The following is a 24,766-nucleotide window of genomic DNA, read 5'->3' on the forward strand; positions in this document are numbered from 1 at the left end:
TTCCAAGGGAAGCAGTGGGGGGCCAAAGACCTATCTGGCTTTAAGATTAAACTCGATAAGTTTATGGAGGAGATGGTATGATGGGATAATATGATTTCGGCAATTAATTGATCTTTAAATATTCATGGTAAATAGGCCCAATGGCCTGTGATGGGATGTTAGATGGGGTGGGATCTGAGTTACTACAGAGAATTCTTTCCTGGGTATCTAGCTGGTGAATCTTGCCCATATGCTCAGGGTTCAGCTGATCGCCATATTTGGGGTCATCGAGGAATTTTCCTCCAGGGCAGACTGGAAGAGGCTCTGGAGGTTTTTCGCCTTCCTCTGTAGCATGGGGCATGGGTCACTTGCTGGAGGATTCTCTGCTCCTTGAAGTCTTTAAACCATGGATTTGAGGACTTCAATAGCTCAGACATAGGTGAGAGGTTTATCGCAAGAGTGGGTGGGTGAGATTCTGTGGCCTGCATTGTGCAGGAGGTCAGACTAGATGATCATAACGGTCCCTTCTGACCTTAATAGCTATGAATCTACATGAGAGGCCATTGTCCCCTTTTTCACTGCTGTGTATTCTCATCAGGATCACATCATCTGTTTCTCCCAAAGGTGAAGCATACAGGTATTAGAGGCACGGCATTATTGTTGCAAACTATCACATATGGAATTTTTGCCAGCTAGAAGTGAGAAAACTTCTGGTTAAGTGAGAGAATCTTTCATTCTGGGTAGAGGAATGGGTCCATATTTTCAGCAGTGATGGATTTTTCAGTCACCTACACGGTAGGCAGCAGAGGCAGAGAGATGTTTTTGACTGGCTGGGCTGACTATCCATATTACTCCTCTCACTGAAAAGCTCCTCCAGAGAGTTTCATTCACATGTGACAGTTATCAGCTTTGAAAGCAAGTCTTTCAAAAACATTAACAATAGCACAAATCTGCCCAACAACTAGGAAATAGAAGTGTTCAACCTGAAAGTGATGTTTTGGGGTCCACCCAGACCAGTAAGGGGTTCTGCCACCACCTGGCATGTAACTTCGGGGGCCTTTTTTGTGCTATGCAGCTATGGTTCAACTCCCTGACACCTATACCTTACCTACAAGCATAAGATCTCACCAGCCTAGTTACTCCAACAACACTTCCAGTACTCAAATGCATCCTCCCAGAGTTCTTAATTACCAAACACTTAGGGTGTGAAACCCTTCCCTCATATACCAGCCACTTTGGCACACACAGTTTGCACACCAGACCCCTGCTTGGGATAAAAATAAACCAAAGGTCTGCGTAATAGAAAAAAAAATCAGATTCAAAGATAAAAACAGTAAGTGAAAGCAAACACACACAAGTTACACAGAAAACAAAGAAAACCTCAGGTTTTATACTTTCATATTAGATAAAATCCTTTTTTCTAATAAGAGCTACCTGTTGCTTTAAAACAGTTTTCCAGTATACCCCCTGGCTATAGGAGGGAATCCAACATTCACAGACTGCATCCTGCCTTGAGACCGTCCCCCAAGGACTGGATGGTCTTCAGTTCAAACCCCTTCCATTTTAAGAAGATTTGCAGTTTTTTTCCCCCATCAGTCCCTATAGATATTCAAAGTGTGGAAAACTCCCTCCTTTCTTAGGGCTTGGCTACACTTACCAGGGGATCCACAAGCTGCAATCGATGCATCGGCGGTCAATTTAGCAGGTCTAGTGAAGACCCGCTAAATGGACCCGAGATCACTCTCCCATTGAGTCCTGTACTCCACTGGATTGAGAAGAGGAGGGGGAGCATCTCCCATTGATATAGCATAGCGTGAACCCCGCAGTAAGTAGATTTAAGCTACGCTGATTTGAGTTATGCTATTCACGTAACTCAAATTGCGTAGCTTAGATCGAATTTCCCCTGTAGTGTAGACAAGGCCTATGTTTCTTAACAGTAGGGTTTTCTTTTCAGTTTCAAGCTGTTCCTATTTCCTTTGATGATTCCTCATTGTTTTTCCTTTTGCCTAGCCTAGACAATGGTTGGGTGCTTGAAGCCAGTCTTGTCTGGTTGGGGAGGTAGCCCATCCCTGCCTGATTGTTTCACGGCACAGTTGTGAGGTGATGCTGAAGCTGCATCACAGTTACAATGACAATTTTCTCTGTGTGTGTGTGTATTTATATATATATAAAAATATACACACACACACTTTCATCTCCACAATCTGTGTGTGCATGTATCATGACTATTTAGTTCAGTGCATTACAAGCTTTCATAAAAGATCTTTATATAATCTTACAATAAAATAATATTGTATGCCATCAGTTGGTTTAACTGTTTTTGAGGGGACTTAAACCTTCTGTTCTCCTTTTGGGGTGTCTGGACTCCGATTGTCACACTGACAAAGACATAAACTGGGATAACCCAGACAGTCAGCAGTTAAATGTAAGAACACAATTATCTACCAGGTCTCTCTCACACTCCATGGGATGGGTCCAGAAATTCAACAGTGATGAGATTTTTGCATTAGTTACACCCTCCCCTCCCCCATCCCATCACTATCAATTGTTGAGTGAGCTATGGCTTGCACAACCCTACTGATGAAGTCTGCTGCATCCAGATGAAGTCTTATAGAATTTAGTCAATGTATGCAAGGATGACCTGTCAGCTGCCCTGCAAAACTGTTCATATCGTGCACTGGACTGGTCAGCCCATGAAGCTGCCATTGCCTTCATGGAATGGCTTTAATCTCAAAAGGAGGAGTTCTCCCCTTGGCTTTACATGCCTAGGAAAATACCCCTTAATATATCTTGCTATGGAGGACCTGGAATATCTGTGGGTATAAGAACTAACAAAATTAACAAAAGGTGGCATTACTGAAGGGCTTTGTTCTGTTAATATAGATCCTAATTGTCCTCTGGAGATCTAAGGTATGCCAAACCATTTCTGTCATAAATATAAAGGGAAGGGTAAACACCTTTAAATCCCTCCTGGCCAGAGGAAAAACCCTTTCACCTGGAAAGGGTTAAGAAGCTAACATAACCTCGCTGGCACCTGACCAAAATGACCAATGAGGAGACAAGATACTTTCAAAGCTGGACTGGGGGGGGGGGAGGGAAACAAAGGGTCCTCTCTATCTGTGTGATGCTTTGCCGGGACCAGAGCAGGAATGCTTACTAACTCTTTACAAGAGTTCTGACCTGCAATCTAGTTAGATATGCATTAGATTCTGTTTTGTTTAAATGGCTGATAAAATAAGTTGTGCTGAATGGAATGTATATTCCTGGTTTTGTGTCTTTTTGTAACTTAAGGTTTTGCCTAGAGGGATTCTCTATGTTTTGAATCTGATTACCCTGTAAGGTATTTACCATCCTGATTTTACAGAGGTGATTCTTTTACTTTTGCTTTAATTAAAAGTCTTCTTTTAAGAACCTGATTGCTTTTTCATTGTTCTTAAGATCCAAGGGTTTGGGTCTGTGTTCACTTATGCAAATTGGTGAGGATTTTTATCAAGCCTTCCCCAGGAAAGGGGGTGTAGTGCTTGGGGGGGAACGTTTCCAAGTGGGCACTTCTGTTCTTTGTGTAACACTTTGGTGATGGCAGTGTTTAACCTAATCTGGTAAGAATAAGCTTAGGGGGCCCTTCATGCAGGTCCCTGCATCTGTACCCTAGAGTTCAGAGTGGGGAGGGAACCAAGATATGCCAAACCCTTTCTTTCAAATGGGCTGGATTCAGGCAAGAAGAAGGGAGCTAAATAGCCTGGGAATTGGTGGAAGATGGAAATTAACTTGGGGATACATGAAGAGTCTGTCCAAAGCACCACCCTGTCATTGTGGGAGAAAAAAACCCACAAATTTTGAAGGAGGATAGAGAGGGTGCCCAACTCTGATATCCTTTGAGCTGGTTTCATGACCACTAGAAAAGTGACCTTAACTGTTAGGAAATATTAGTGACACTTCAGACAGGAGTTTGAAAAGTGGAGCCAAGAACATATTTAATATGAGGAAACAATCCCATGGAGCTACCCCGTGAATAGGAAGAAGCCTGATTGGGTGGGCACCTTGGAGGAATTTTAATGTGTGGGCGATTGGTCAGGGAGGTTGACCCTTGGCTGCCAGAACTGAGGATATAAAGGACACTTGAGTTTTGACTGACTTGTATTGTAGCCCCAGAGACAGTCCAGCTTGCAGAAATTCTAGGAGCAATTTGTCCAGTGGTGATCCTGCTCTGTATCCTTTTGATGTGCACCAGGAATATATCTTCTTCATAGAACTGTATACAGAGAAATGTTGGAAAGCTTTCTGGACTGCCGTGGGATACAGAACATCTCACTGGAAAATCCTATTTTTTTTTAATCTAACATCTCATTTACCAGGCAGTCAGCTTCAGAGATGCCAGATCGCAGAGGAACAGACCGCCCTGAGCTAGAAGTTCGAGAGTAGAGTTTACAGAGGCCATAGCAATCTCCACAAGACCTGAAAACTAGGGCTGTCTGGGGTAGTGTGGTGTGATCAGCATCACTGTAGCCTGTTATCTCAAAAAAACATTGACTGTCTCCTTCAGTGTGAGGGACTGAAGAACTCATCGTTATTGAATTTATGGAGCCATCCCCCAAAGTGAGAATACCTGTAAGCCAAAACCTGGCCACATTTGCAATACTTTGCAAACCCCAAACACAGAAGTACCTTTTTATGACAAAGTCATATAAAGGGATATGCCCCTGCTAAACCCCTGGGTCTAAACATGTCCAAACTATGGGAAACTGTGGCACCAGATCTGAACTTTGCAGCTCAAAATAATACCTAGTTGTATGTCATGGTACCTCCAATACTCCCTCTGCTGCAAGAAAACTAGAGGTCTTGCCTGTTCACATGACCCATTGGTTTGAGCTGGAGTCAGTGTCCCACCCTTGGTATGCCATGAACGGCAGTCACAATCTTTAGATGACTTTCCAGCCTGGAGGAATAAAATGTCAAGACACTAAAGATGGGATTTTCCAAAAGCATTCAGCATTGGTCCAAGTCTGCAACATTGGAGGTCAATAAGTTGAGCCAACAACAACTTTTAAAATCCCACTTTAAAAGCCTGATGCCATGAGATACCGAGTGCCTCATCTGTGATGCTGAGAAGTAAGCTATTTCACGCCCCTTTTCTGGAGCCATATAGTCCCCCTGTGCACCTGGACAGCTACTCTGGTCAGCAAGAGAAACCCTGGTTCCATGTCTTTACTCACTGCTAAGCCCCCTCCCATGCCGCTGCTTGCAGCAAGGAGTATAGGGAGAGTAGCCACCACTCCCGCACCACAGCTGGAGTCATAATTTGAATAAGGGGACCCTTATTCGCCTCTGTGGCCAAGCAAAGGACCGATGATCAATCTAGCCCTGAATAGGGGGGAGAAGCTATCCAGTGGGGTGACCAAGGCTGAAGATTCTATTACTCACACATTAGAATCAAATGTTTTCTCCTAGCATAACACCAATAATTTATCAAGTGTAGCATACAAACGTGCTATTTTTGTTTTATAGGAAAAAAAGACTAGAGAAGGTTAGCTATGGTTATAGTTTTAGGGAAATTAAATGATTACTCTTGCTAAACTTTCATATGTCCTACAACTTTATTTCCAATAGAAAAAAAAAAGTGCAAGTGAAAGACATAGGTAGTAAAATACTGCCATCTCCTGGCCACATTTGTGTTTTGTGCTTTGTATCATTAGCTGGCATGGCAAGAAAGTTGTGATTAAAGGCACTTTAGATTAGGGCCAACATCCCATGAGGATGACGCATTAGAAAAGAGATATAAAATCTTTGTGGCTCCATATTCTTACACACCCTTTTTTGTAGCACCGTAGCGTCCTCTTAACTTGGGTGCACCCATCTGGAAATAGAGACATGGGAATTAAGCCACGAATGATGCATCAGCAGCTCTCAAAAACCTCATTGTGCTGGGAGATACTCCCTTTCAGGGCTTATTAAAAAAAATTAGCTTAGTACAAATCTCTCAAAGATTAAGAAAAAATGTATTTGGGCATTTTGGAGTGAATAAAAGGCAACACAATAGGAGGTTTATGCTGGCAAACAGCAATCCATATTTGTTAAAAGGTGTTGTTGGCCAATTCACAGCACACATACTATCTAAACAGAAGTGTGAGTTAGCATAGCCCGGAGTCCATGCAATGAATTTGATTTATTCCCCAATAACTTGTCCAAAATAAGTAGGCATTTAAAGGGGCCAGATTAATGGACTCCAAAGAACGTTCTTTCCTTTCCAACATCATAGTAATACATAGAGGAAAACAGAAATTCACAGATACCCAAAACTACATGAAAAACTACAATGCAGTTTTGAGACAAATAAAGTCAAGGCATGCGAATACACTGATTGAACAGCGTCACCCAGTAGCACAGTACTGCTACTCTGAAACCTATTTTTTGTGTGTTGATGTGATGAGAGACACACATCCCAGAACATTTTATCTGCAAGCTCATAGTCTCTCTCATTGGCTGTTACGCTATAGTAAAATATGTTCAAGATGTAAGTTTGGGGGAAGCTGGGTAGAACGTGTTAGTTTTAACCATATTATAAATGCTAATAATACCTCATAAAAGCACTAGGGGGCACTCCACTCTTTAGCTTCACCATAAATCAGCTTCTTAGCAAAACCCTCATTTCTTTTACCTACCTATTTCAACTGTCCTACTATAGAGAAAACTGAACTGCAAATGGGGGAAGGGGGGTGATCTTTAGTCAGTGGGAGTTCTGTCTGAGTAAAGACTGAGAATCTGTCCCAACATTTGAAATGGTGAGGCAGTTGAATGGTTATGGTATACATGCATAATTTTACACATTCCAAGCACACATATTTTGTTAGTCACATTAAACAATGCACTAGGTCTAGTTCACAAAACGTTGCAATTTACTTGGCAATGGAATGGCAGTTTTCCCCACAGAGATTACTCGTGTTAATTGGTTTTTTTTTTAAATCAGAGGGGACCCATTAGGGGCTGTCAGAGTAGCAATGTGGAATAAAGAAGAGTTCACACAAACACAGAGTAAAATTACACTGAACAGGTGTGTGCTTTCCCCCACAATAGGTATTAGAAGCCCTTCATTTAAGATTTAAGTCGGTACTTTTTGATAGCCAAACACACAGCGCAAAACAATCTTTTAACTAGCTATAGACTGATCCAAACCCCCTGGAACTGTTGTATTGGCCCACACTGTTGCCATATGGCTTTAATCCATCAGTGGAATAGTAATAACGTCAGGGGGTGGAGTTTGTTTGCGAGGCCAGGGTATCTAGGACCTTACCCTTGATTAAGTCAAGTTAAAGTCAATATTGGTTACTCTTACAGATTTCCACATCTGAACCATTGCACTTAGGGTTTTCCTTATTTTTGTAATGGCCTCAGAATTATGCACTAGAACCTGAGCTCTAAAGTCTTTTGTTTATCCACAGAACAGGTACAGCATGGGCAAGGGCAGTTCATGCTGCCTCAAACTGACTTGCCAGGATAACTATTAACACCTTCGGGACTAAGATAAGAGTAAAGCTAGTAGTTCAGTGCTATGGAGTGGAGGGGACACAGGACTGAGAGCCAGGTACTTCTGGGGTCCATCTCTCTGCCACTGATTTATGTGGCCCTAGGTGCTTAAGCAGGTTATATCTCAGTTTCCCTCCACTTGTAAAACGGGCATATGAATACTTACATACCTCAGGGGGATGTTGTGAAGTATAATTAGTATTTAGACAGTAGCTTGTGAAGTTATAAAGTGCTTACGATGCTAAGTGTTAGTTACTCTTGCCTTCTGCATGGAAAATACGAATAAGGATGTGAATGCTTATGCTTCTTTCCCCCACCTCCTCCCCTCCGGTGATGTAGACACATCAGGAATAATATCATCAACTAAGCACCTTAGAGATGCTGAGCACCCACAATTCCCAAAGAATTCAGGATCAGGTCTTATGTAGTTCTCCAACCACACATCAGATGTTACAACGTTTAGTTGCCAACATGGGCTGAAGAAAAGCTCCGTGCCCTACATCAAGTCCCTGATCCACCCAATCTCCTAGTTTTTGGAATGTAAATAAATGAACCCTTCTCCTTCTTCCCCTTTAAAAATCTAAAGTTCAAACAACACTTTACACCTATTGTGAATCAACCTCTGAACTAAGAACGAACAGGACTGTCTGGATTTTATTCCAGGGTTTATTCTCAAGCCTGTAGGAATTCCTCTACATTGACTTCAGTCTCGCATTCTTGCTGTGTGATAGATAGCAATGAAACAACAAGACTCTTGTACGTTCTTGCCTAAGCTTTCACTTCCTGCCAAGTCCTCTCCTCTTTGTGGCACCATTTCTACCACTGGACACTGGAGTAATTTGAGGGTTGACTTGAAAACAGATGCAGGAGATTCCTAGTGAAAGTTTCATCATCTGCTCTGTAAAGACTTCAAGTTAAGTTCCAGCCAGACCACGATATAAGGCTGTTTTAATATATGCCTAGAAAGGTCTGTCTTTTTTGCTTATGTTGATACCTATACCTCAGGAGCAAGATGAGCAGAAGGGGACTGGGGCCATGGAGCCCTAATCCCTGAGTGCAGTGGGGTGCCTTTTACAGTGCAGGCAGATTCTAGGTGGCCACTGGAAGAACGCTGCAGTGTAAGGGAACCATCTTGTGATGTGGAGCCAATGTAATGGCTCCTCCATCAAATCTCCCCACTGCCAGCATAGTGATCATGGTCAGGGCTTCTGTATACCTTGCTGATTGTCAATGACTCCACGGGGAGATATGGCAGCTTGTAACCAGCATAACATAGAGCCTTCAGGATGCTCAGAGATCTACTATAAAAAGAGTATATACCAAGATTTTGGGGTAGGGGGGAGAGCAAAGGCCATCTTTTCACCTACCCCCCCCCCCCCCAGAGATTCATTGTGTGCTACCTAGCCTGTCTACAGTTGAGGATCTGGTCTTGTAAGCTGGTAAGGCAATAAATATTAGTGACAGATAACAAACCAAGCTGAAGCTTTGCCCCAAACTCCTATCAAACGTAATTCCCAACTAAACCCTCTGAAAGGTTTGAAAGACATTGAACCCCTGCAAGCTCTCTACTACTCCTTACATGGGGGAAAGCAGGTCCTACAGGGAGGGTGGTGTTCCACTCTTCCTTCTGGGGTGATGTTTTTTTGGGTGGGGGAGGGGGGCAGCCAGCAGGTTAGCTTCTCTATCCTGCAGAATGCATGTTTTTAAACAGGAAGCCCACCCTTTTAAGTGCAAAAACTCAGAATCCTTCATTAGGCTCTGTGACTCTTACTGCTTTAAAATTTATTTTCCTTAAATAGCCTTCTCCTCCTGATGCCTCAACCTGTGTCTGTATAGCACGTAACATTGATAATGTAGCCTGAAACCTTTAATGGATACCTAAGATTACACCACATCATTGTTAACTCTCTGGCTTGTTTTAAAGTTTTTAAATAATCTTGGCCAAAATTTTCCATTCTATTCAGCCTTTACAAACTTTAACCTTTATAGAATTTATTGCAGTTTATACTTTCTCCGCATGGATGTCATTTCCAAAATATTCAGTAGAAAAAAATAGTCATTTCCAATATGTTTTTTTTACAAGAAAATGCAGTAATTATTTGTTAACATCTGGATTTTTTCAGCACCACTTCATAATAGAGATGATCCTGAACTGGAACACCTGACCTAAGCTCTCGGACTTTTGGGGAACTTCAGGTCCAAGTTCTTTAGGGTTGGGACTGTCTTCATTCTGTGCCTTCTACAGCGCTGAGCACGTTTGTGACGTGCCAACACACACTAATCATCCAGAAATGAATGGCTTGGGTAAATCTGTACTTAACAAATCACACACACACACCCCCCCCCCCATTCAGTGTTACCCAACCTAGGTCCTGGCCTCAAACAAAGCCACTTTTACCATTGCAAAATGTAATACTCCTCTGAATAAGTAAGTAGTGGGCAGGATTAGAACACAAGTCTATCAGCACCGTAGAAGTGTCCCTAGCCTCTGTTTGCCAGAAGCTGGGAATGGGTGACAGCTCACTTAATGATTACCTGTTCATTCCCTCTGGGGCACCTAGCATTGGCCACTATTGGAAGATACTGGCCTAGATGGACCTTTGGTCTGATCCAGTCTGGCCGTTCTTATGTTCTTAGAAAGTGCTACCACCTGAGCTAGAGGACGAACGCCATCACAGACTGGTAGAAGGGGAACATAAGATTGTCCCAGTAGGGCAGCCGAGGCTTCAGCTTGTTTAGGGTACTCTCTGGCTGGCGTAGAGCAAGACTAGCTTATGCATATGGTGTAGGGGCTGTGGCCAGAGCACCTTGCTTTCCAGCAATCCCCAAAATATGTTAGAGCAGCACTGAGGTTGCTGTAACTTACATCAGGGACTCAACCAATTCTCCTAGCTGCTGCCAGTATTGTGGGAGCACAAAAGGTAATACTCAGCATGGCTCAGCTAGACCCAGGGGTCTAGGTTATCAGATTTGTAGAACACACACACACACTCTTACAGAACAGTATGTCACAGCATTAACCCTCTTATAAAAATGACAATAATTTACCATAATAGCCCCAATCACAGTAGCACTACCATCATCTTTGGCGTATTGGACTGAGTGCTATAGTATATTTTCTTCAGCATCTGCTTTTGAAAATTTGGCCTTATACATGCTTAACAGCGGAAACAAAGAAAAGGAGAGAAATCCTGGCAGTTGGTAGAGAACAGAAGGAGAGCATAGATTGAAAAGCGCTGCAGCAGGGGCGAAGTAATGGCAATTGATATGCAGGGGAAGTCATAGGAAACAATGCAAGCTAACTTGTTCCAGCTGCGTGAAGAAGAGCAGGGACAATGCCAGATGTACTCTAGCTCTGGTTAGCATGAACAGAAGTGTGGGATGGAGGCCAAAAACTATGAAAAAAAGAAGAAGCTTGTTTGTGAACAAAAGACTAAACTAAACAATTTCGTTGCTAAAACACACGCAAGAGATCTTCCCTCCTCTTGTCCCCTTGTGCAAATCATATCTAATCTGGTAAAACACAGTTCTGCTCAATTCACATGATAAACATTGGAGGTCATGCTGAATGGAGAGATAACTTGGAGTGTTTTGGTTGTGCAGTAGTTGAGTCCAACATTTTAACAAACTACTGCTGGTGTGTCTGAGAAACTGCATTTTTTAAAGTGTGGATCAGTATGTGATTCACAAAGGGGAAAAAAGCTCTGAGAGTCCCTTTAGTCTGCATGTGACACAGAACTGTAGGTAACTGTGGAAGGTTTTTTCCTGGGATTTACCTCCCAAAAAGCATTTCAGAGAAATTAGATAGGCAGAAGAGCTGCACAGATTAGCTGATCCAGTCTATCCATCTGTCTGGCCAGGATTGTTCTACCCAAAGCAAAAGTTCTCAGACACCATAGTGGCGTGTGCATTGTAAGAACCTCAACAGATTAGGTGGGGACAGTTTCTAGCACTTCTCCAGAGCTTCTTTGCTACTGAATGTCCTAAAACAGGTTTCATTTTGACTTTGTTTCATTAGCATGTGTAAACCACTGCAGTGGTCTTTCCCATTGTTGCCCTCCACAACCCCTGGCTTGTATTGTTCTTGTCATTAACTGGAGGATAGGGTACTGTTTTGCAATCTGCTTGAAATGGCATGACAGATCTCAGGGAGCAAAGAGGCTGTTTTGGCTTTTGCCGCTTTTATTGTTGTCTGGACTATAAAAAAAAATTATTAAATCTGTATTTTCACCTAAAGGATTCAGCCAAGATCAGGGCCCATTGTACTACAGACAATACAAACATGTAACAATCCCTGCCCTGAAGAGCTTAGAGACAAAACAGGATACAGCAAGTATTATCCCTCTAGCTAATGAAAGCATGGAGAGAGCAAGTGAGTTGCCTATGATTATGCAAGAAGTCTAACAGAAACCCAATTCTCATTCTAAAGCCTTACCCACAAGATCATCATTCCTCACAAACCTAGGGTCCCTACAGCTGTGAACTGCTATAGAATTTTTGAAAAAGTTCCTGTTTTTTTTCTACTGGGCTCCAAAGCCCAGCCTAGATAGATGTGAGAGGACTGAGGATAATCTGTGATCTTTATGAAAAGTCAGTTAAAAGCTTTCAACATTTAGTCATTGGTTTGCATTCGTTAGGTTTTTATGCATGGGAGCTGGAACTAGGGGGGCAGCAGCACCCCCTGGCTGGAAGTGGTTTCTATCCTATACAGGGTTCATGGTTTTGTTCAATGGCTCTCAGCACCTCCACTACAAAAAACTCTTCCAATGCCACTGTTTTCAAGGTTATCTCCATATGGAAAATGGAAAGAAACCTGCTTGAAAAAAAAAGAAAGCTGAGAGATTCTCCATTACATTTCTGTCCCTTAAATTCGGGGGACCCAAAGCTGTGGGTTTTGCAGATCCAAAAGGCCAGCTTTTCCTGAACCCAAACCCCAGATCAAGGTTCCAATCAAAGTTCACATCTTAACCCTATCATAAAATGAAATCCAACATCAAATCTGAACACTCGGAACGCTGGAAAAATTTGGATCCAGATCTATAATTCAGCTCTGGGATCTTGGTTCAGATCCACCCCTCCTGTTAAGTGAGAATGGTGGTGGCAGATGGTTTGCTAACTTGTGCCCTGGCATGAGTTGCATTTCTTGAAGATCTACAAGGACAGGACAAAGCAATTCAGTTCTTCTGATGGAAAAAAGAAAAGTAGAGGCAGCTCTACAGCTCTGAGCAGAGCAACAGAATGGCAGCAATAGCAGAATCTGCTCTCTGTCCACGGTCTCTGAACATTCAGGAAGAACAAATGCAACAAAGTATGATCTGTTGGCACACACTTACTAACATGTACAGAGGAAGATGTTGCATCTTAATGTGAATGCGCCATTTTATAGTGATTGGGGATGCTTTCCCCCATACACAACCCCTTTGAATGATAAAGGCCCCTACTCTGAGAGTCAAAATGCCATCATCCTTAAGTATCTGTTTTGTGTTGTTACAGAAGAGGTCTAATTTTAATAACCTGGCACGAGTCACCTTTGTGCCCATTTTCCCAGGAGCACAATTGAAAGACTATATTAAAAAAGGAAAAAAAAAGAAAAAAAGACAAATTGCATGTGTCTAATCTTGTGCAATGTTTTGACTACTAAAGTTGTTCCATAGCAGTTCATTAAAGGACACATAAAATATTTAAGTTTACATTTTATAAAAAGATCAGGAATGCTTTGGCTGATAGCTCTCTTTCTATCAAGCATCTGTTTCCTACTTTTTTTTTTTTTTTAAAAACGGCTTACAGCGGTGGTTGGGCAGTTATATACTAATAGTTGATCTAACTGGATCAAAACATTGTAATTTCTTACCAAAGGTTAGAGTCTCTCTCCAATGCAGCTTCCTACGGCCGCAACCAGCAAATGTCTGTGCACCAACATCTGGTTTCAAAATATTAAAAAAGTGATAAACATTTCCAGATACAATCCATCTGGCCTTCCAATATTCTCCATCTGCATAATTTTGCTTTTCTTTTAAAACTATAACACAGACTTTGGACCTATTTTACTACGGAAGAATCATCACCCTTATAAATGCAGGACAAAGCTAAGGGTTGAGTTGCATTGTGATGGAATGTCGGTACATGGCTGGTCGTTGTGTCTAACAGGGCATTTATAATAACTTTAGATTGAAATTCCTTGTTTAGTTATCAGAAGGTATCTGCATTGGAGAGGAGCTTGCACTGAAGAAACTAATTTTCAGAATGCAGTAGTCAAGTTTTCAGAGTTTAATTGCCATAAGAGCATAAAAGTTAATTGATTGATAGCAATCTGTACTTTGTCAGCCAACTTAGAATCCATACTGATTCTGCACAGTGTCTGGATGCTGCTTATGTGGTCATAATGCATAATTTATCTTTTATCTAATGTCTGATGCACTGCTGAGATGCATATTATTTGTCTTTAGATTCCTGTTTGACAAGTCTTGCAATATTGTAAGAGTGAGGGGAAGGGAACTCTATATTGCGGAGGGAAACAAAAATGATTAGGGGGCTGGAGCACATGACTTATGAGGAGAGGCTGAGGGAACTGGGATTATTTAGTCTGCAGAAGAAAAGAATGAGGGGGGATTTGATAGCTGCTTTCAACTACCTGAAAGGGGGTTCCAAAGAGGATGGATCTAGACTGTTCTCAGTGGTGGCAGATGACAGAACAAGGAGTAATTGTCCCAAGTTGCAGTGGGGGAGGTTTAGGTTGGATATTAGGAAACACTTTTTCAGTAGGAGGGTAGTGAAGAACTGGAATGGGTTACCTAGGGAGGTGGTGGAATCTCCTTCCTTAGAGGTTTTTAAGGTCAGGCCTGACAAAGGCCAGGGTGGGATGATTTAGTTGGGGTTGGGTCCTGCTTTGAGCAGGGGATTGGACTAGATGACCTCCTGAGGTCTCTTCCAAACCTTTGCTTCTATGATTGTCAAAGCACAGAGTGGAGTCACTTCCTGTGAGATGACTGCTGCCTGTGTGACTGAGCAATAGCAACAAAAGCGGATTTCTTTCTCTACTTTTTCTTCCTCCGACCTCTTCTTTGTTCCCTAGCTGATGTAGGAAGCTGTATATAGCAGATTTATTGGCTGTTTTACCAGATGGAAAGGATGTGTGCTTCATATTCATAAATAGCATGCTGTTTTTAATATATCGGGGTAGCCGTGTTAGTCTGTAGCCACAAAAAACAACAACAAGGAGTCCGGTGGCACCTTAAAGACTAACAGATTTGTTTGGGCATAAGCCTTTGAGGGTAAAAACCCCACTTCTTCAGATGCATGGAGTGAAAATTACAGATGCAGGTATAATGCATCTTCAGCAACATACTAATGAAATATTTTTAAAGCAAATTTTAAACTAAGGTCCTGATGACTAACATGTTCTGAGTAAATATTACAGTAATGCACAACTATTTTTGCCAGTAAATTCAGAAACTGACAGTATATGCCTGGGAGTTGACAAATGCCTGTTAAATGGCTTCATTACCACTTAAATGGCTCTAACAGTTTCAATGTTGTGCTAATAGGTCTGGCAGGCTCTTTCACTTTTAAGTTACTAGATCCCCTCTGGAGTAAGAGTCACCAGGCTGCAGCAGTTAGCTGTGGGAGCCTGCAGGAAGGGTCAGAATAGGGATAGGAAGAGGCAGGTGGACAGACACTAAGACCCAGGGGTGCCCCAAATTTTCAGGTGCCCTATGCAGCCACTTATGCCTAAGGACAGCCCTGAGTACAGGTCACACCACCATTCCAAACCTCCAACTCCTGTTAATAATCATTATTTCTTTCTGGTAGTCCCTAAAAATGTGCTACTTACTGGGGGGGCGGGAGACACAATCAGAGAGTCAGGTCCTGTAACAGGAAGAAAAGGAGTACTTGTGGCACCTTAGAGACTAACCAATTTATTTGAGCATAAACTCTGTAGCTCACGAAAGCTTATGTTCAAATAAATTGGTTAGTCTCTAAAGTGCCACAAGTACTCCTTTTCTTTTTGCGAATACAGACTAACACGGCTGTTACTCTGAGTCCTGTAACAGGGAGTTTCACTGCATATAGTATATGGAGTAAAACAAAGTATAAATTCCGGTCATTATTCATTTACATCCACATTTATAAAACATGTGTCCAGCACACAAGCCTTTGGGTGCCTTTACAGCTTTAAATAAATAAATAAAATAGATAAATGCATGCATACCAAAAGGTCATATCAAACTATCAGCAATTACATCACACAGGCAATCCAGATTAACCAGAAACAGCCACCATGCAGTAAAATAACTTTTGACCACCACCTGCAACCCATGTTTTAGGTGTTATGCATCCCAATTCCCTAACTACTGGATCATCCTTTCTTCTCTTCATGTTCTGAGAGAAACATGAGAGGCGCCTAGGAGGAAATGGTCTAACCATGGTGATCATTCCCAATCCACCTCCAAAACAGAAGATCTAGAGTTTGCTCATTGATGTGTCTCAGGCCAGAATCCTCCTGGGAAAGTCCCATTGGTGCCCTGAGATTTTTAGTAAACTCACAAGAGCTATCATTGGCAGAGATATTCAAGCCACCAAGGACAATCTTAGGTGATTCCAACCCTAGGTAAGACTGGAGCTTAAATCAAGTTGCACAAGTAATTTTACATCACTCATCAAGCTGGAAATATGCTCAAGTCATTACAAGTGGAATGTGCCTTTCCTTCTCCCGTTCATGATTCTTACCTCCCACAGTAAATTATACTTTAAAGGCTCCCTTTCTCTATGTTTTGCCTATCTTATCTTCCTCTCCCTTCTTGCCTCATAAAAGCATTTTCTTTCTATTCAGAATAATTGAATAATCCTACTGAGGAGAGGAGACAGAGATAGTGGGGTGCGCTACTTGTTGCCCACCAGCAATGCTGCTATATCTGAGAGGGACAGGGAGTGGAGCTCTTAAAACAGAAAAGAGAAATTAAGGCTAAATTATCCCCTCTGCCCCCTTGGGCCAAGGGAGTGGATACCAGGCATTCTCCGAAGTGGGGACTTCTGCTTTCATCACATCCTTTCACTTGACTCCTCTCTGGGTGCTCTTTGATGCGTGGGGTCCATCTATGAGGAGACTGTTGGGTGGCCATTTTAAATTAGGAGGAATTGCCCCTCCTGAGAAAGGGTTTTGGAGGCAGTCACCAGCTGGTGTGCCCATAGAAGCATAAATATGTGGGATTAATGCATTTAGCATTGGTCAGGAGAGAGCAGCTGTGAGCTGAAAGTTGGGGGCAGAGTGTAAGAGGAGCTAGGCTACCAGATGGGGAGGAAGTAAGAAGCTGAGGCAGCCAAGTTCATTGTGGGCATATCGCAGGTGGAGATCGAAAAGCAGTAGATGAACTTGGATTTTCCTACTGGAGTCAGTGAGAAATAACTTTTACTATCATTGTGCAAATTCCTGCACTTCGGTTAAATTTCCTCAACAGAAAGAAGAGGTTTGCATGCTGCATGGATGAGAGAAACAGACAGACCTCATAATAAATTCTATTTCCTACCCATCTTAAAATCGCAAGAAAGATTTAATGTTGCCTCTGTGTCTCTCACAAATCTCCTTGTCTACCAGGCATAATTTCAGCAAAACTGACAGTTGTCCTATTTAAAAAGGGACCAAAGCAGCCATTCATATCAGAAGTGAGGTGCATTGGTAGAGCTGCCTGGGGAAATTTGCACAAAGCCCAAATATACACAGTGCTCTCAAGAATTAACCAAATACTTCAAAATATTTTCTTTGAGTTGTCACTCAAATAAAACTGAATTCACTTCAGCTGTGTTTGGCCCCTTTTCTTTTAGATTTTCACAATTATTCTAGTAAACAAGTTTGTTAGCCTGAATGTTTGGGAAGACAGCGATTTAAAGTGACTAGTACAGCACAATATAATGTTAGATTGTAGTCAAAAGTCAGACAATTAATACTCAAAAGTGGATTCTAAGAAGTATATTCACCCAATCAGGGCACAGCAACACTATCACATGGCCTATGTTGACCCACACAGCTCAAATTGAATACTTGCACAAAAAACCCACCCCGTTCATGAACAATCTATAGATCAAGAATAATTCCTCTAAATGATGTGTCAAATAATTTTGTATAACAAACTTGAGAAAATAATTTTCCCCCCTCAGGTAACTCACAAATTCAGCTCTAGTGCTCTCAGTTTTATAAGTATTTAAAAAGTTATATACAATCCAGGTTTTTTATTTTGTAAACAAAATGTGCTTTTAAGACCCGATTCTGCTGCCATTAAAATAAAGAGCAAAACTCCCATTGACTTCAGTGGCAAAGGATCATGACCATTTTCCCCAAGCAATGCTGTAAGAATGTGTCCTTACTCTTCTTTGACATGTAGTTCACATGATCCTTTATGTATCGGACAGCATTATTTTAGTACAACTCCCCATTGCTTTGGAAGCAGTTTTAAAATTAACCTCAATATTCTTGAAGAATGATGGACAAGAGCTGTTTTGAATAAGGCTGACTGAAAATGTGTCCAGTCAGGAGAAAGCTAAGCCTGTTTGAAGTTCAGCTGTGCAAGTTTCTAGGGTACTAGAAATGAATTTTAAGTAGTACAGAAACTTTTTTTTAAAATGAATTGACTCATTTGGTTATTACTTCTAAATTCTGTTTCCTTTATATTCCAATCACATGTTATAAATGCACTAAGGACTGAACAACGTTAAGGACCAATCTTGCAAGTTCTGTGTACAGATTTCTAGTCGGCTGCAGTAGGGTTCAGCACATGGAAGGTTTGCAGGATTGGGACCATAATGCAATGCAATAAATAAAATTACTGCATAGGTACTTGAATTTGTCCCAAGTCCACTGTGTAATTAGCAGCAGTAATGGCTTACACAGCTCTTCATTGGCTGCTTATACATACCCTTTCTCTGCCCATTTCTAAACAGGAAAGGTGTCAGAAGGACTGGTGTGTTCACTTGAATGAGGACAAAAATCTCATTGTAAAAATATAAAATCTGGAAATATGCTGAATGGTGGTATATTAACATACTGGCTGAGAATCAAACACTAGAAAGGTATTTGCTGAAGTCTGTGTCAGGCAGGAAAGAGTGGTAATATTTCAGCCATTAAACCTTCTTTAGATTGGAGAAAGAATTAAGTATGATTTAGTCAAAATATCTTGACACCTAGACTATGTTCTCCTTTGGTTTTTAAATATAAGCACAGGATATAAATAGCTAAGTGAATCTCTACCTTTATTTTCTGCAGAAAGTAACTATACTTTAAGATATGACTCAATTGTTTCTCAGAAGGATGCCCTTTAGAAGTAGTATTTCTCCTTTTAAAAAGTGATCCTCTAATATTCATATAGTAGTTACTGCCTGGCCATAGGAAGAGCAAAGCTATAGACTTCTAAAACATATGAGTAGGATAGGAAATCGGCTGTGCCGACTGAAGGGCAAGTTCAGAAGTAACTTAACTTCAAGATAAAATACTCACAGCAAGACATTTCAGTTTTGTTTTTCTTGTGCAGTTCTGGGCTAGGGTGAAATTATGTCAAATCCTTAACTCTCCAGGAGGTGACTCAGATTATCATGTAGGCAAATACTGAACAGTAAAGAAGGCATGTAAGTAAGAGTTAAACAAAATGTTTTAATGGAACATTTAATAACAAAAGACATTTATGATGTTTACTTAAATTTTCTGGACCATTAAGTATAAATGACATGAGTTATTGGATGCAATATCTGGCCAAAAAATCTTTTTGACCAATCTGAGTTTTACTACACTCTGAGCTGCCAGCATCCCTATTGGAAAAAAATCTGGTCAAATCTTAGTTCTCAGTGGACTCTGGATTCAGAAATAGCCATTCTTGCCAGAAAGTACCTTTTGAAGTTTACATTAACATGGATATTTATTTATTTTCCCTCTGTAACAATGACAGTGGTTGAGATAAACTGTTTAATTCTAAATAGAAAACACATCTGCTGTTTCTGCATTGTTTGTGGTTGCTGGAGGGGTGACAATTTAAACCAAGTAGCACACATGACATTTTAAGTGAGATGTTGTATGAGGATTTGCAGCTGCTGATTTCTCCCCCCCGCCTCCCCACTTACAGCAGCATCTGGCGGCATCATTTCATTTTAAGGTCTGTAAACCTTGCCATTCTGACCACCACACTGAATGGAAACAATTTTTTTAATGCAGTCATTTTAGTTTTCATTGGGCTGAAAGGCATTTTCTAAAATTCAGTGGGCCAGATCCTCAAATCAACATAGCTCTCTTGACAGGATCAGATATTCAAAGGTTTTTAAGTGCCTAAATATGAAATTAGGTGCCTAGTGGGATTTTCAAAAGCTGTTACCTAGGCAAGCTAAACTATTGAAACCAATGGGAGTTATCTGGAGATTCCAAAGCCAGAAGGTACCATTGTGACTATCTGAAATGTTTAGGCACTTTTGAAAATTTCATTAGGAGTTTATCTGCATCATTAAGCATTGAAATGCCATTGAAAAATCTGATCCTCATTGACCAGCTGAGGATCTGACTCATTTTAAGTAGCTCAGACATATGATTAGTAAGGAACTTGTTTTCAAGGAGCTCTGCTGAATTAGGAGCTAAGGAAGTTCTTGGGGGCTCAGAGGAATCCCTTAGTAAAAAAAAAACCTCCTATGAAGTTGAATGGGAATTTCGGATGATTTCCTTCTCTCTGTGTGTGCTTGCTGGATAGTACTACAACATCTCTCCTAGATCATCCCTGCAGCAAGGGAACTTACCCCTGGTGCTCATAAAGTTACTTGTGAAGAGCATGTTATTTCCCTTGGGCTGGACCAGATCATAACAAATAGTAAGTATTTTTAAAAAATTCCCAGGGACGATACTCTGCCCTGACCCCAAGGTCTTCATCCCCCACAACTCTCTTCACATTGTACAAACTGAACTATGTCCTACACTATTAATGTGGCCAGAATAATTTCAGGAACAAGGCATAAACATTTCCTGTTAAGTGCAGCTTTCATGTAAGCGCGCTGCCTCCTTTCCTAGTTATAGTTGTGAGAAGTCATTTTTGTTCCAAGGGGAGAACAAGAGAGTCAGTCCCGAAGCCCTTCTCTCCACCGCACATGCAGCCCAGGTTGGGACACTGATTCTTCACAAGCTATAGCCCATAGTTACAATACATGCATCAGTAATGTGCTGCCAATGAGTGAATATAGCTCCAATCCAGTATAGCATGTGGGTTCATGTGTAAAACATCCTACTGACTACTCACATGCTTTATTTAAACATGTGTATGTGCTTTTGCTGAGTCAAGTTATATGGGGGAAGATTTCTAGTTTGATCCTGTTTTATAAATGGAACCGTGGAAGACATGGTGCTGAAAGCAGGGCCCATAATTTTCTGCTAGTTCATGGAATTGCTGGCTGCCAAAGAAACTATCCAACAGCTAGCCAGAAAATGAACTCAGAAGATGGCACAATATTTGAATGGCCATGTTTATACTGGAATAGCAAGGGATGTCAGGATTTCACCATTAAACAAACAATGCATTTTTGGCAAGGTCCATCTTCATCATTTTAGCCACATTTGTCAGTTACAAATGAGTCACAGTGTTAGAAGAATTCCAGCATTTGGACTTAAATGTATTTTTCCCCCAATGTGTTATAGGAGTAAGTACCCTAATTTCCATGAAGATGTGTTTCTTAGGAATTCTGTGACTACTGTTTACAAAATTACATTGGACATAAAATGGAATAGACAAAACATTTTAAATGAAATAATCAGCTGCACCACTGCAATCCACTAGTCCTTGCTTTCTCTGCTCAGATCACCCCACGTTTAGACATGTACATATTTTGATTGTCTGCAGATCACATTAGCAAGTGAGCGTGTTAAGAAATCTGAGTAGGACAGGGAGCCTTTGACAAATTAGCCTTGTTCTTGTCTCCCCTCTCTCACCCACTCATTTATTCTTACTGAGCTTTTGAAATACTTCAGTGGAGTATTTGTAATTGAGTGGAAGGACTCCTGATCCAAAGCCTACATGCAGAATCATATCAAACAGATTAAAATGTATGCATGGGGTGGGAGGGCAGCTGGAGGCCTGCTGTACCACTGAGGGCTCAAATGGCGGAGCTTGGGTGTACAGTGGTTGAAGTGGCCATGTAAGGATGCCTGTGTACATTGGAAAGAGTCTCTGCCTCAGCCCTGCATAAGCCAGTTCAGAACTCTGCAGCTGGGCAGGCTGGGGATCTATGTTCACATGGATCCAACAGCCTCCACATCTTGGGTGTGCTGTGACTGCTATTGCAGCCCTAGCCCTAGGTTGGTGCACTAGATTCCACTTCCCCAGGTCCTCAACACACCACCAGCATAGAACCCAAATAACCAGCTTTCACATGGAAGGAGCAGATTTGTAAGAGGAAAAAAATTTAAGTATATAAAATCCTGCTAAAGTTGTCCCCTAAATCTGAACAAAGCAACTAAGTGCAGGAACAACCACCCCACTATCTACCATAACCCCCCCCCCACAAATCTTTAGCTAGAATTCATAAAAAAAAGTATAATTTATATATGCTTTGCAAATTATGAAGGAAGTTCTACTGTAAAATAATAGGAGGACTTGTGGCACCTTAGAGACTAACAAATTTATCTGAGCATAAGCTCTCGTTAGCTACAGCTCACTTCATCGGATGCATGCGGTGGAAAATACAGTGGGGAGATTTTATATACACAGAAAACGTGAAACAATGGGTGTTATCATATACACTGTAAGAAGAGTGATCAGGTAAGGGGAGATATTATCAGCAGGAGAAAAAAATCTGTTGTAGTGATAAACAAAGTGGGCCATTTCCAGCTGTTGACAAGAACATCTGAGGAAGAGTTGGGGGGGGGGGGGGGGGGGAATAAACATGGGGAAATAGTTTTACTTTGTGTAATGACACATCCACTCCCAGTCTTTATTCAAGCCTAATTTAATGGTGTCCAGTTTGCAAATTAATTCCAATTCAGCAGTCTCTTGTTGGAGTCTGTTTTTGAAGTTTTTTTGTTGAAGAATTGCCACTTTTAGGTCTGTAATCGAGTGACCAGAGAGATTGAATTGTTCTCTGACTGGTTTTTGAATGTTATAATTCTTGACTTCTGATTTGTGCCCATTTATTCTTTTATATAGAGACTGTCTGGTTTGGCAAAGGTGAACGAGCCTCTGATAGTGTGGCTGATGTGATTAGGCCCTATGATGGTGTCCCCTGAATAGATCATAGAATCATAGAATCATAGAATATCAGGGTTGGAAGGGACCCCAGAAGGTCATCTAGTCCAACCCCCTGCTCAAAGCAGGACCAAGTCCCAGTTAAATCATCCCAGCCAGGGCTTTGTCAAGCCTGACCTTAAAAACCTCTAAGGAAGGAGATTCTACCACCTCCCTAGGTAACGCATTCCAGTGTTTCACCACCCTCTTAGTGAAAAAGTTTTTCCTAATATCCAATCTAAACCTCCCCCATTGCAACTTGAGACCATTACTCCTCGTTCTGTCATCTGCTACCATTGAGAACAGTCTAGAGCCATCCTCTTTGGAACCCCCTTTCAGGTAGTTGAAAGCAGCTATCAAATCCCCCCTCATTCTTCTCTTCTGCAGACTAAACAATCCCAGCTCCCTCAGCCTCTCCTCATAAGTCATGTGCTCTAGACCCCTAATCATTTTTGTTGCCCTTCGCTGGACTCTTTCCAATTTATCCACATCCTTCTTGTAGTGTGGGGCCCAAAACTGGACACAGTACTCCAGATGAGGCCTCACCAGTGTCGAATAGAGGGGAACGATCACGTCCCTCGATCTGCTCGCTATGCCCCTACTTATACATCCCAAAATGCCATTGGCCTTCTTGGCAACAAGGGCACACTGCTGACTCATATCCAGCTTCTCGTCCACTGTCACCCCTAGGTCCTTTTCCGCAGAACTGCTGCCTAGCCATTCGGTCCCTAGTCTGTAGCGGTGCATTGGGTTCTTCCGTCCTAAGTGCAGGACCCTGCACTTATCCTTATTGAACCTCATCAGATTTCTTTTGGCCCAATCCTCCAATTTGTCTAGGTCCTTCTGTATCCTATCCCTCCCCTCCAGCGTATCTACCACTCCTCCCAGTTTAGTATCATCCGCAAATTTGCTGAGAGTGCAATCCACACCATCCTCCAGATCATTTATGAAGATATTGAACAAAACCGGCCCCAGGACCGACCCCTGGGGCACTCCACTTGACACCGGCTGCCAACTAGACATGGAGCCATTGATCACTACCCGTTGAGCCCGACAATCTAGCCAACTTTCTACCCACCTTATAGTGCATTCATCCAGCCCATACTTCCTTAACTTGCTGACAAGAATGCTGTGGGAGACCGTGTCAAAAGCTTTGCTAAAGTCAAGAAACAATACATCCACTGCTTTCCCTTCATCCACAGAACCAGTAATCTCATCATAAAAGGCGATTAGATTAGTCAGGCATGACCTTCCCTTGGTGAATCCATGCTGACTGTTCCTGATCACTTTCCTCTCCTCTAAGTGCTTCAGGATTGATTCTTTGAGGACCTGCTCCATGATTTTTCCAGGGACTGAGGTGAGGCTGACTGGCCTGTAGTTCCCAGGATCCTCCTTCTTCCCTTTTTTAAAGATGGGCACTACATTAGCCTTTTTCCAGTCATCCGGGACTTCCCCCGTTCGCCACGAGTTTTCAAAGATAATGGCCAAGGGCTCTGCAATCACAGCCGCCAATTCCTTCAGCACTCTCGGATGCAATTCGTCCGGCCCCATGGACTTGTGCACGTCCAGCTTTTCTAAATAGTCCCTAACCACCTCTATCTCTACAGAGGGCTGGCCATCTCTTCCCCATTTTGTGATGCCCAGCGCAGCAGTCTGGGAGCTGACCTTGTTAGTGAAAACAGAGGCAAAAAAAGCATTGAGTACATTAGCTTTTTCCACATCCTCTGTCACTAGGTTGCCTCCCTCATTCAGTAAGGGGCCCACACTTTCCTTGGCTTTCTTCTTGTTGCCAACATACCTGAAGAAACCCTTCTTGTTACTCTTGACATCTCTTGCTAGCTGCAGCTCCAGGTGCGATTTGGCCCTCCTGATATCTTTCCTACATGCCCGAGCAATATTTTTATACTCTTCCCTGGTCATATGTCCAACCTTCCACTTCTTGTAAGCTTCTTTTTTATGTTTAAGATCCGCTAGGATTTCACCATTAAGCCAAGCTGGTCGCCTGCCATATTTACTATTCTTTCGACTCATCG

General features: G+C 41.9%; 1 long non-coding RNA gene across 4 annotated transcripts in view; it reads right to left on the reverse strand.

Annotated features, from left to right (window-relative positions):
* LOC122465054 overlaps positions 1-24,766 on the reverse strand; it is a 49,110-nt gene that overhangs the window by 12,413 nt on the left and 11,931 nt on the right. Inside the window, exon 3 of one of the 4 annotated variants that reach the window (XR_006289604.1) lies at positions 13,352-13,420. The exons of the other annotated variants lie outside the window; for them this stretch is intronic. This is a non-coding gene — a long non-coding RNA (uncharacterized LOC122465054). The remainder of the gene's footprint in view (positions 1-13,351; positions 13,421-24,766) is intronic. 4 annotated transcript variants of the gene reach the window in all.

This window comes from Chelonia mydas, chromosome 3, assembly GCF_015237465.2.
Source record: "Chelonia mydas isolate rCheMyd1 chromosome 3, rCheMyd1.pri.v2, whole genome shotgun sequence".
NCBI lineage: Eukaryota > Metazoa > Chordata > Testudines > Cheloniidae > Chelonia > Chelonia mydas.